General features: G+C 46.9%; 1 pseudogene; it reads left to right on the top strand.

Annotated features, from left to right (window-relative positions):
* The first annotated feature begins 5,547 nt into the window (after nucleotides 1-5,547).
* Nucleotides 5,548-8,286, top strand: LOC125760078 (uncharacterized; annotated as a pseudogene).
* The last annotated feature ends 991 nt before the right edge of the window (nucleotides 8,287-9,277 follow it).

The raw sequence follows: 9,277 nt of genomic DNA, 5'->3' as shown, positions 1-9,277 counted from the left end.
GAGGCAACACGAGGCTGGACTCCCGTGTTCGCTTGAGCCTCACTACCTCGCTAGGGGGTTTCCGAGTGACTTGAAAAGTTCGTCGCCAGCGCATTCGTCGCGGCTATCGACTTGTGGGTCAGCCGCGTTTAACCCTTCCCGAATCGCGCAGCGCTTCATCTCAGGCGAGGACTCTGAAGCCATCGGACGCGTCAAAGCTGCAACCATATGCTCACCAAAACAAAAGCCCTTCTTTCTCAAAAGCATATCCGAGTCGTTATAAGGGGGATAATGCTTGGGAAGATGTTGTGGCACGGCCGCGTCCGTTGCGAGCAGTCCGACAGGTCCTTCACTCTCCGCGCGGCTGTCAACTTGCGGATCAGCAGCGTTTACATTTCCTGAATTGCGCTGCTCTTCATGTCAGGAACGGACTATCAAACTGTCGGACGCGCCAGAGCTTCAACCGTATGGTCACCAAAACAAAGGCCCTTGCTCAAAATCATATCCCAGTCAATCGGAGAGGGATTATTCTTGGGCAGGTTTTGTGACACGGCAACCTCCATTGTGAACAGTCCGAACGGTCCCTCAATCTCCACTAGGCTATGAACCTGTAGATCATCTCGTTGAACAATACCAACGTACCATGCGCGCTTTTTTGCTCTCGGCTTCGGACTGGCGCTGTAGGCGTGGGCCATGTGTGCACCCTGAGGTGCTCAGATATGCAAGTCGAGCTCTACTACGGCCACCAGGCTCGCCTGTCCATTCACCAAACCTTACCGCGCCACCTGCTGCTGGTTTACGCGACTTTCAGGCGTTCACTCAATACTTTCAGTCAATTGTTTAATCTTTTTCTAGTGTCAGTTATCCGGGACCTGCTTCTGCACATCCCCTGTTGAAAGATTTACCACACGTCTCCAGCAATGCATACGACGTTCACATATCGCCGCGTTTGGATGACGAAATAAGGACGCGTTGGACGCAATGAAAAAGAGTTCGGCCCCCGGGCCTGTCGGACTTCCTGTTTAGTTTTACGTACAGTTCTGACATATCGCTGGCCCATTTATGTCACGCGTCATTCGTAAATGTTCCCAATGATCTTACCTCCCGAACTGTTTCTATAGAGGCCGTAATACACTAGTTCCCAAGAAAGACCCATTGTACACGCGACCGGAAAATTGGCGCTCTATTACCCTTCTTAATGTAGATTGCAAACTCTTGGCCAACATCCCGGTGCGCCCAATCACTCCGTCTCTTACATCAATAATCGCTCCCCACCAGTTTTGTTCCATTCCAGGGCGAGAAATTCACACCCATACATGGTTAACGCCCGACATCGTCCAGTACACCACTGGCTGATGTGCCCAAGGGCTGCTGGTTTCCTTAGATCAGGAAAAGGCTTTTAATTTCATTGAGCATGACTACTTACTAAATCTTTTATATGCGTTCGGCTTCCCGGACAAATTCATTCGCCTTATTCACGCCATGTATACCAATTCAGAAAGTACCATTTACCTAGATTCCAGTGAGATTCACCCCTTTCAAGTCACGCGAGGGGTCCGTCAGGCGTGTTCTATCCATCAATTCCCTTTGTCCTTGCATTAGAACCCTTCTTAAGGGCCTTAGAGCGTGCCCCACATATTCGACGTTTACCCCTACCTGGTGATAAGCAAGTAAGGTCACTGCATATGCTGATGATATTACCCCATATGTCCATAATGAACAGTCGCTAGAAGATGCCCTTTATACTTTTCATCATTTCGGCATGATCTCAGGTGCAAGGTTAAATTTTCTTAAAAGCCCTGATTTCTTTATTGGCAATCCCAGCGGTCATGTCAGTATGACGTCGCCTTCATAATGGTATCCTACCACAATGATCCTCGGCGTAATATTTAATGCATTCCGTGTACATGACAACACCTGGTCATTCGTGCTACAAACACTCTGAATGATGTCACAGTTGCCAAGCAATGTGATTTCTCCTGTTGGAACACCGGTGCATATCTCAATCGGTTTATCTAGGAAAATATTGGTACATTTGCCATACTGTAAAACGCCGCGTCTCAAGGAAAGTGTCTCGTCTCAAGGAAAGTGCAAAGTTGCATCAATTTGTTTTTCTGGTCTGGTGGCACATAATTATTACCTCCTCCGACGTTAGCTCGACCGCGAGACCGTGGCAGGCTTTGCGTTTCCTGATGTTTCTTCCACCGATTCTATCTTAGCGACGGTACGCCCGAACAGACCCTGGCGCGTTACCACCCTGGGCCATTACTACGTGTCTTGATACCGGCTAACCTTATAAACCGCAATCGCCAGTCAACTCAACTACCGTTTTTGTATCTAGCCCTTCTGACATTTCACCGACGTCTAGAGGCTACATGCCCAGAGATAGAGGTCACGGACGCTAATGTGCTGGACACAATGGCCGCCCTTCTGCTGCCCTTGGTTCCCCAGCACCGTCAATCTATAATGAACCGCTCATGGAAACGAATAACTGTAGCTGCGTTGCCAGGTCATATCCGTGACTTTGTTTGGCGGTTGGGCTAGGGCCTACTCCCCGCTCGACATCGGTTGCAGCGTTGGCAAGAGGTGCGCGTCTCCACGTGGCGCAACTGCACTGCGGGTGAATCTAATCGTCATTCGACCATTGAATGCGCGCTGTTCATACAGGCTTCCGTGAACAGGGTGTGTGACCATTCGTGGCGGACGGCCGATAATCCGCGCGGGCGCTTCTCAGCGCATTTAATAGTTGCGGGGCTGTTCAGCCTTTGGCGAAATAGACGCGAGGCCGTGGCTGGAAATTGCCGCCGGCGTGCTTTGTGGCCGATATTGGGGCGAATGAGACACGAGACCCTCGCTTTCCTCTCTGAGGAGCTCTTCTTTCTAGGGGAGTGGGGGTTTCTGCGACATTGGTCGTGCCCCTTTGTCGACGTCGAGCACAAAAGGGTACAACTTACTTTTCGACCGACGTGGTGCTATACAGCGCCCATGGCGTCGTTGTTGATGCTCTTGTGTGCCTACCCTCAAGATCCGTGTTTATCACTTTCGTCTGTAACCCACTGTGTTTCACTGCATCTATTGTGTCTTCTTATCCATTGTCTCATGGTATTCCACTGTGTTGTTTTGTACTCCATGTCACACCTTAGTCATGCATATTAGTCTAATGATATGTTCGCTACAAGATGGTGATGTTTGACGTGGCACATAGCTGTACCGATGTGTATGGACCCCTGATTACCATAGCGTTATCAAGTTTTTTTTTTGTAAATAGTGTAAATACACTTTTTCTAAACAGTTACATTAACCTATCGTTGTATCTGGGCTGGCAAAAAAGAAATATAGAGCAAATCCACACGTTTCATTTTTCTTTCATGTAGGCCTACTTACTCAACAACGCCAAGTGATCCGGGTGGAACGATGCAAGTCACGGCAAAGAACAATGAACGCTATATTATAGGCTTCGTAAAAGAACATCAGAGTATATAAGCATGCTTTAAAAAGTTTGAAATGGGCACGGAAATAAAATGCTCGAAAGTGCTTTAGAGCAAAACTTGACCCATGATATTAAGTTGTTGCCCTTTAAATATAGGCGTGCGCGGGGTTCCCCATCAGGGGGGTGAAGGTTCATCGCAACGCCCCCCCACCCCTACTAAGTCAATCTGCGAGGCAGATTTTGCGCTGCCCCCCTCTTAGATAACTTGGGGGCTCAATATATGGGGCACATTTTGCACCCCCCTCTTAGGTGACTACGAGGGGCGGTCGCTCCCCTGCCCACCCCCCTGTGCGCACGGCTATGCCTCTCAAGACGCACTTCTAGGCAAAATTAAATAAAGAGATTTTTGTAACGGAGATTGACTTAATAATGCTGTCCTGTCATTTTTATTGATCAGACGTAAAAATACTTCAGCGGAACTCACATGGTTTGTTGTAGTGATTGCTGCGGGTGCGTTTGATGCGATGTAGGAGATGGCACGTCTTTGGCTCCAGCAGTAGTATTCCGTGTTCATTGCCACTGCAGTTGCGCCACACCGTACTTTCAATCGTCCATTATTTACGTTGTCCTATGGTAGAGTACCCATATTTCTCTGAATCGTTTGTAACTCAAGCGCGTCTTTGATAATTGTGTATAGGTACAGCTGCATTCAACTGCGACAACTATACAGACAGCCGCATACAGCTCTTCCTTAGTAAGGCACAAATTAAGCTAGCTCATTTCACCTTTTCTAGCACACCACACATTCTAGACACTGAGCTCAATCGCTCCCTTGACAGAAGCAGTTCCATAGTTAAGTACATATTTTTATGTACTGCAGTCCACAAATCGGGCTATGGCGTATGAAAATAAATTAGTAAACAAACAAATGAACAATAATATTATCAGCACTGTGCTCGCACCCGGTTGGAGCTCCGCCTGACAATGCACTCTCCGCGAAATCGGCTTCCTATGGCCTTCACAGTGGTACCAACACTGAGTGCCACTCTTGTTCCTCTGCCAAGCATATCCGGTCGAGCACTTCCTTCCTGTTTTGTGAATATTCCGAACATGTCTTCTAAAAAGAAATGACGGTTATAGTTTAAGTTAAGAGTTATATTAGATACATTAGATATGGTGGCAAAGCTTAACTCAATATGAGAGCCAAGTAACTGTCAGGAGAGTTATTGGGAATTTATTGAGTTCATTGCAGCACTTGACGGAGGAGATCTCTACCAGCCGCCTCTTTGTACGTGGCCTCTGATATTCGTTTCGGCAGCGCGCGGAAGCACAATGTTCACCGAAGGAATACACAAGGGTTCTGAGAAATTGCAGTGCAAAAAACACACGGACGCAACGAAAACGACAATGACGAGGGCTCAACGTGCAACGGTTTTTATTGTAAAAAATACGCACGCATATATACTTGCCGTCCGACACAGACAACATCAACTACACATGCGTAAGTATGCCGCGTCTCTATCTCAAGGCTCGTTCACACCGGAGGCGGAGCGGCAAAGCGGCCAAGCGGGCTTTTCAAAGCCGCGAGGCGGCGGCCGCGCGTACCTGTTCAGACCGCACGGCTCTCTTGGCTACCCGCGCGGCCGAAGAGGCGGGGCATCTCGCGATTTTGCGCGCGCGTGTCGCCATCTCGTGGCACCCTCTGTCTCTACCCTCGCCACCAGAGCGCCAGAGTACTCGAGCCGGCTGCGGAGATCTCGCGCCATATCTGACTGCTGCTTCACGTGCTGACGCCTGTGATACCTGTGATGAGTTCAGACGAAGAGGATATGCTCAGCCTTTTAACGGTCGCGTCCTTGCTGACGCACCATGAACGGCTGGAAGCGCAAGAAAATACACGCCGCCAACGTCGCTGGTGGGTCCGTCCCGCCCTGCAACAGCGAGCTGCAATGGGCCATGCGGACGTTTTGTTGCCGCACCTTCGGTCTCGCGACATAGAGTACTACAGAGAGAGAGTACCCATAATGAACTAATGAGAGTTCACTTAGTGTTTTAGTGATGTGTGCAACTGTAAATAATAAGTTGTACGCGTTGTTCATGGTGCCTGGCACATGTGTTTATTCTGCAGCTATTTGAGGATGTCCCCGAGCAGCTTCGACACTCTGTTGGAAATGCTCGGGCCAAGGATCAAGAAGAGTGACACGAACTACCGAAAGACAATCCCTGCAGAACACCGGCTAGCTCTAGCAGTCAGGCAAGGGTGGTTCATATCAGACGCATTTTGCGCCTTTAAGTGCTTGTATTTTTACGTCATGCATAGAAATGATTGTTTTATCGTCATCGTGCAAAGCGACTTAACAGGGCTGTTCCCGAGCAGTTTTTAATTTAGCTATGTCTGTTGCTTCAGGTTCTTGGCGGCAGGGGAGACGCTACGCTCGTAGTCGTTTAATTTTCTGTCGGGCAGATCGACGGCCTGTGTCATCGTCTCTGAAGTATGCAGGCGATTTGGGACATACTTGGACCCATATACGTGGCACTTCCGTCAACTCAGAATGAATGGTCAAAGGTAACCTGTCAGTTCATGCTTTATGTGGTAACTGTCTCTTACAAATGTTGGCCTGTACTAATTACATTGTACGTCGATATGTTGGCCACTGTTTAGTTGACATCAGTATGAATGAAACCTCACTATTATAGTTTCATATGTAACATCTCTCTTTAAAATTCTTTAAGCGTCACAATTCGTTGCTTTGTATGACCTCAATTGCAGGTTAAAGGGGCCCTCCAACACTATTCAACCCCCCATTTTTTACTTGCGGGTTGCGTAGACTGATGGCTGGGGATAATTTTAGCATAAGTTTAAGCACCGATATCAAATTATTTAGTATTTTAATCACGCGTTGAAGTCGCTACATTGCTGCTGACCGCATCAGCGCGTAGTGGCGCTTGCCAGAACTATTGCGGGCGGAAATGACGAAGATGGGCGCTGGCCTATGATTGGATAAATGTAACGTTAGAAGTAATAACGGCGTTGCATCAAAGTTGAGATTACTATTGTGTTTCGTTTTTCTTTTCTGTGCTTTTTCAATGAACTCCAAATAGCCGCCGTCGCAACAAAAAATATCACTACAACCACAAAGTACGACAGAGGCGCCGGTTGCCATTTCGCCTCTGGTTGCTCTGGCTTTCTTTTTTTTTTGCCTGCGCCGGTCGGATGTCCATATGAAACGCTTGCCCCTCTTCCTTCTTTTTGCGTCTGTACGTTTGCGAGCTGCCTCTTTCCGCATGTGCGGTAGGCTCATGATTGTTGTTGAAACGGTGCAAGTAATCCTCTTCGTTGAATTGTTGTCGCTGCACACTTGTAACTCGTCGGGCTGCTCACCGAACAACCCGCGTAGGGGCGACCGTGTTTAACCGCCCATGCCGCTCCACAAATTCCCTTCTCAGAATGAGAAGAGGGAATGACATGGAATGTCGTTGTAAGGAACAGCAGACAAAGCCTCCCCAGCCTCGCTACGAAGCAGTAGCGCCCGCTCAAGTTCTGACAAGTCAGGAGGAACCACGTTTGTTACTATGGCAACGACGTCAACAATACGTTGGGAAGGAGAAGCAACAATGGTGTGCGAGCTTCCCCTACGTAAGAGCTTTCAGCCCATTTCATTGGAGCGCCATCCGACGTCACAGCAGAGAGTGAAATGTGGTCACGTGACCCCGCGAAAATCGAGTTGAGGGCAGGCATTTTTTTCTTGTATTTTGAATTTTCTAAATTGAATAACTTCGTACTGCGTGCCGCTATCGCTGCCGTTCTTGCTGCACTAGTTCGTCCGTACTTCAGTCTACGCAATCCACGAGTAAAAAATGGGGGGTTGAAGAGTGTTAGAGGGCCCCTTTAAGAGAGACTTCGAAGAGAAGGTGGGATATGCCACACTTCCTGGGTGCCATAGACGGCAAACATGTGAACGTGGAGTGCCCAGCAAACTCGGGAAGCCGAGACAGGAACTACAAGGGTTCATTCAGCAAATCAGTGATGGCAATTAGTGATGCAAACTACAGGTGCGTGTCAACTGATGTGGCTTTGTATGTCGGTAATTATAGTTTGAGTAGGTGGCCCAGTTTATAGCGAATGCTGTGTGAATTTCCAAATGGAGGCTCAGCCACCGGTCGGCATGGTTCTATGCTATCTTACCGACAAATTGTATTCCACGTGTACTGCTTGTATCAAGGCACAATTATTCACCATTTACTTCTTTCGTTTCCCACAATACAGTAATCAAACTGTACTTGCTGAAGAGGAGTCATTCGTGAAAACATAAATAGTTAGCCTAAAAATCAATGTGAAAGCTCATAGATCCCACTCATGCAAAAGTACACATAGTTTGGCAGTAATGAAAAAATAACGGTCAAGAAAAATCAGTTTTGCTGTACCATAGTTGTATGCTAATTATTATGCTTAAATTGGATAGATGCTTTGAAGCCACTAATGTATGTTCTAGCGAGTGTTTTTCGCATTAACCGATATTGCTTATCAATTTGTTTAAATTCACACCATTGGAATCCTGATAAACGGTGCCTGTCAAACATCAATGCTAACATTTAGAATGATTTTTTTACATTGTAGCTTCCTGTATGTTGAGGTCGGCCACAACGGAAGTGAGTCAGATGGTGACATATTCAGTAGAAGCAAACTGCAACCCATGGTGGTTGATGGCACTCTTGGAGTTCCGCCAGACACAAGCCTTGGAACAATTGGCAATGTCCCGTATTTTTTTTTGTTGGTGACGAGGCATTTCCTCTAAAGACCTACATGATGCGGCCATATTCTATGAAAAGTAAGTGGAGATATTATAAATGCACATTTTGTTTATAGTAGAGCCATGGCCTTGCCATTGTTAAACCAATAATGCAATTCAGCATACCATTGATCACTTGATAAAATTGCTTTGCTTCATGTTGCATATTTACTAAGTATTCATTTTGTCAAGAAATGCGCAAGTGAACTTGTGGTATACAGTGTAAAAAGACATAAGAAATTAGTGCCTTTGGCGTATGTATCAGCACTATTGACAATTTAGAGTACAAGTACCTACAATTGATTTGCAAGTTAGCGCCAAAAGAACGTTTGTTTTGACGAAGGATTGCTACACAGCTCTAATGTTTGTTTTGTTGAGGTAATATCATAGAAAGCATCAGAGGAACTATGCACTTTAGTGTAAATTGAAGATATCAGTGTTAAGAGAAAAAGTACAAGTGATTGTACAGAACAAATTATGTCATATGGGTAGACGCGTGTGGTGCATCGTATTTTTAGCAAGTCAGCTTCATTGCAAGACATATGCTTTCTTACAGGTCTTCATCCTGTTCTCACTGGGAGCACCACAGCTTCCACAGCCCAATCCTCCACTACACAAAGCAGTGCAACCAGCCAATTTGAGGCGCTGCATCAAAAGAGGATATTTAATTATAGGTTGAGCAGGGCTCGTATAGTAGTCGAAAATGCTTTCGGTATACTCGCTCAGAAATGGCGAATTCTTCGTCGCCCCTTTAAAGCTAAAGAAGAAAACATCAGAAAAATTGTGTCTGCCTGTGTGGCTTTGCATAACTTCCTTCTGAAGGAGTCGCCTGCTTCGCGAACGATGTACTGTCCTCCAGGCACCACAGACAGTGAAGACTGGCAAGGCAACCGAACAGATAGTAGCTGGAGAAGCGATGGTGTAGTCAACGGCGCACTGGCTACATTACCCGGCACAGGATGCAACTCGGCAAGGTAAGCACAGCTTAGGTACAAGTTTCTTTTGCATGCATCTAAGGTATAGCCGTATCCCAAACCACATTGGGAAATTGTTTTGCCTCAATATCACGATTGTCTCG

Source organism: Rhipicephalus sanguineus, chromosome 10 (genome assembly GCF_013339695.2).
Source record: "Rhipicephalus sanguineus isolate Rsan-2018 chromosome 10, BIME_Rsan_1.4, whole genome shotgun sequence".
Taxonomy (NCBI): Eukaryota; Metazoa; Arthropoda; class Arachnida; order Ixodida; family Ixodidae; genus Rhipicephalus; species Rhipicephalus sanguineus.
The sequence above is the reverse complement of the archived record's forward strand: the minus strand, read 5'-3'. Positions and strand labels throughout refer to the sequence as shown.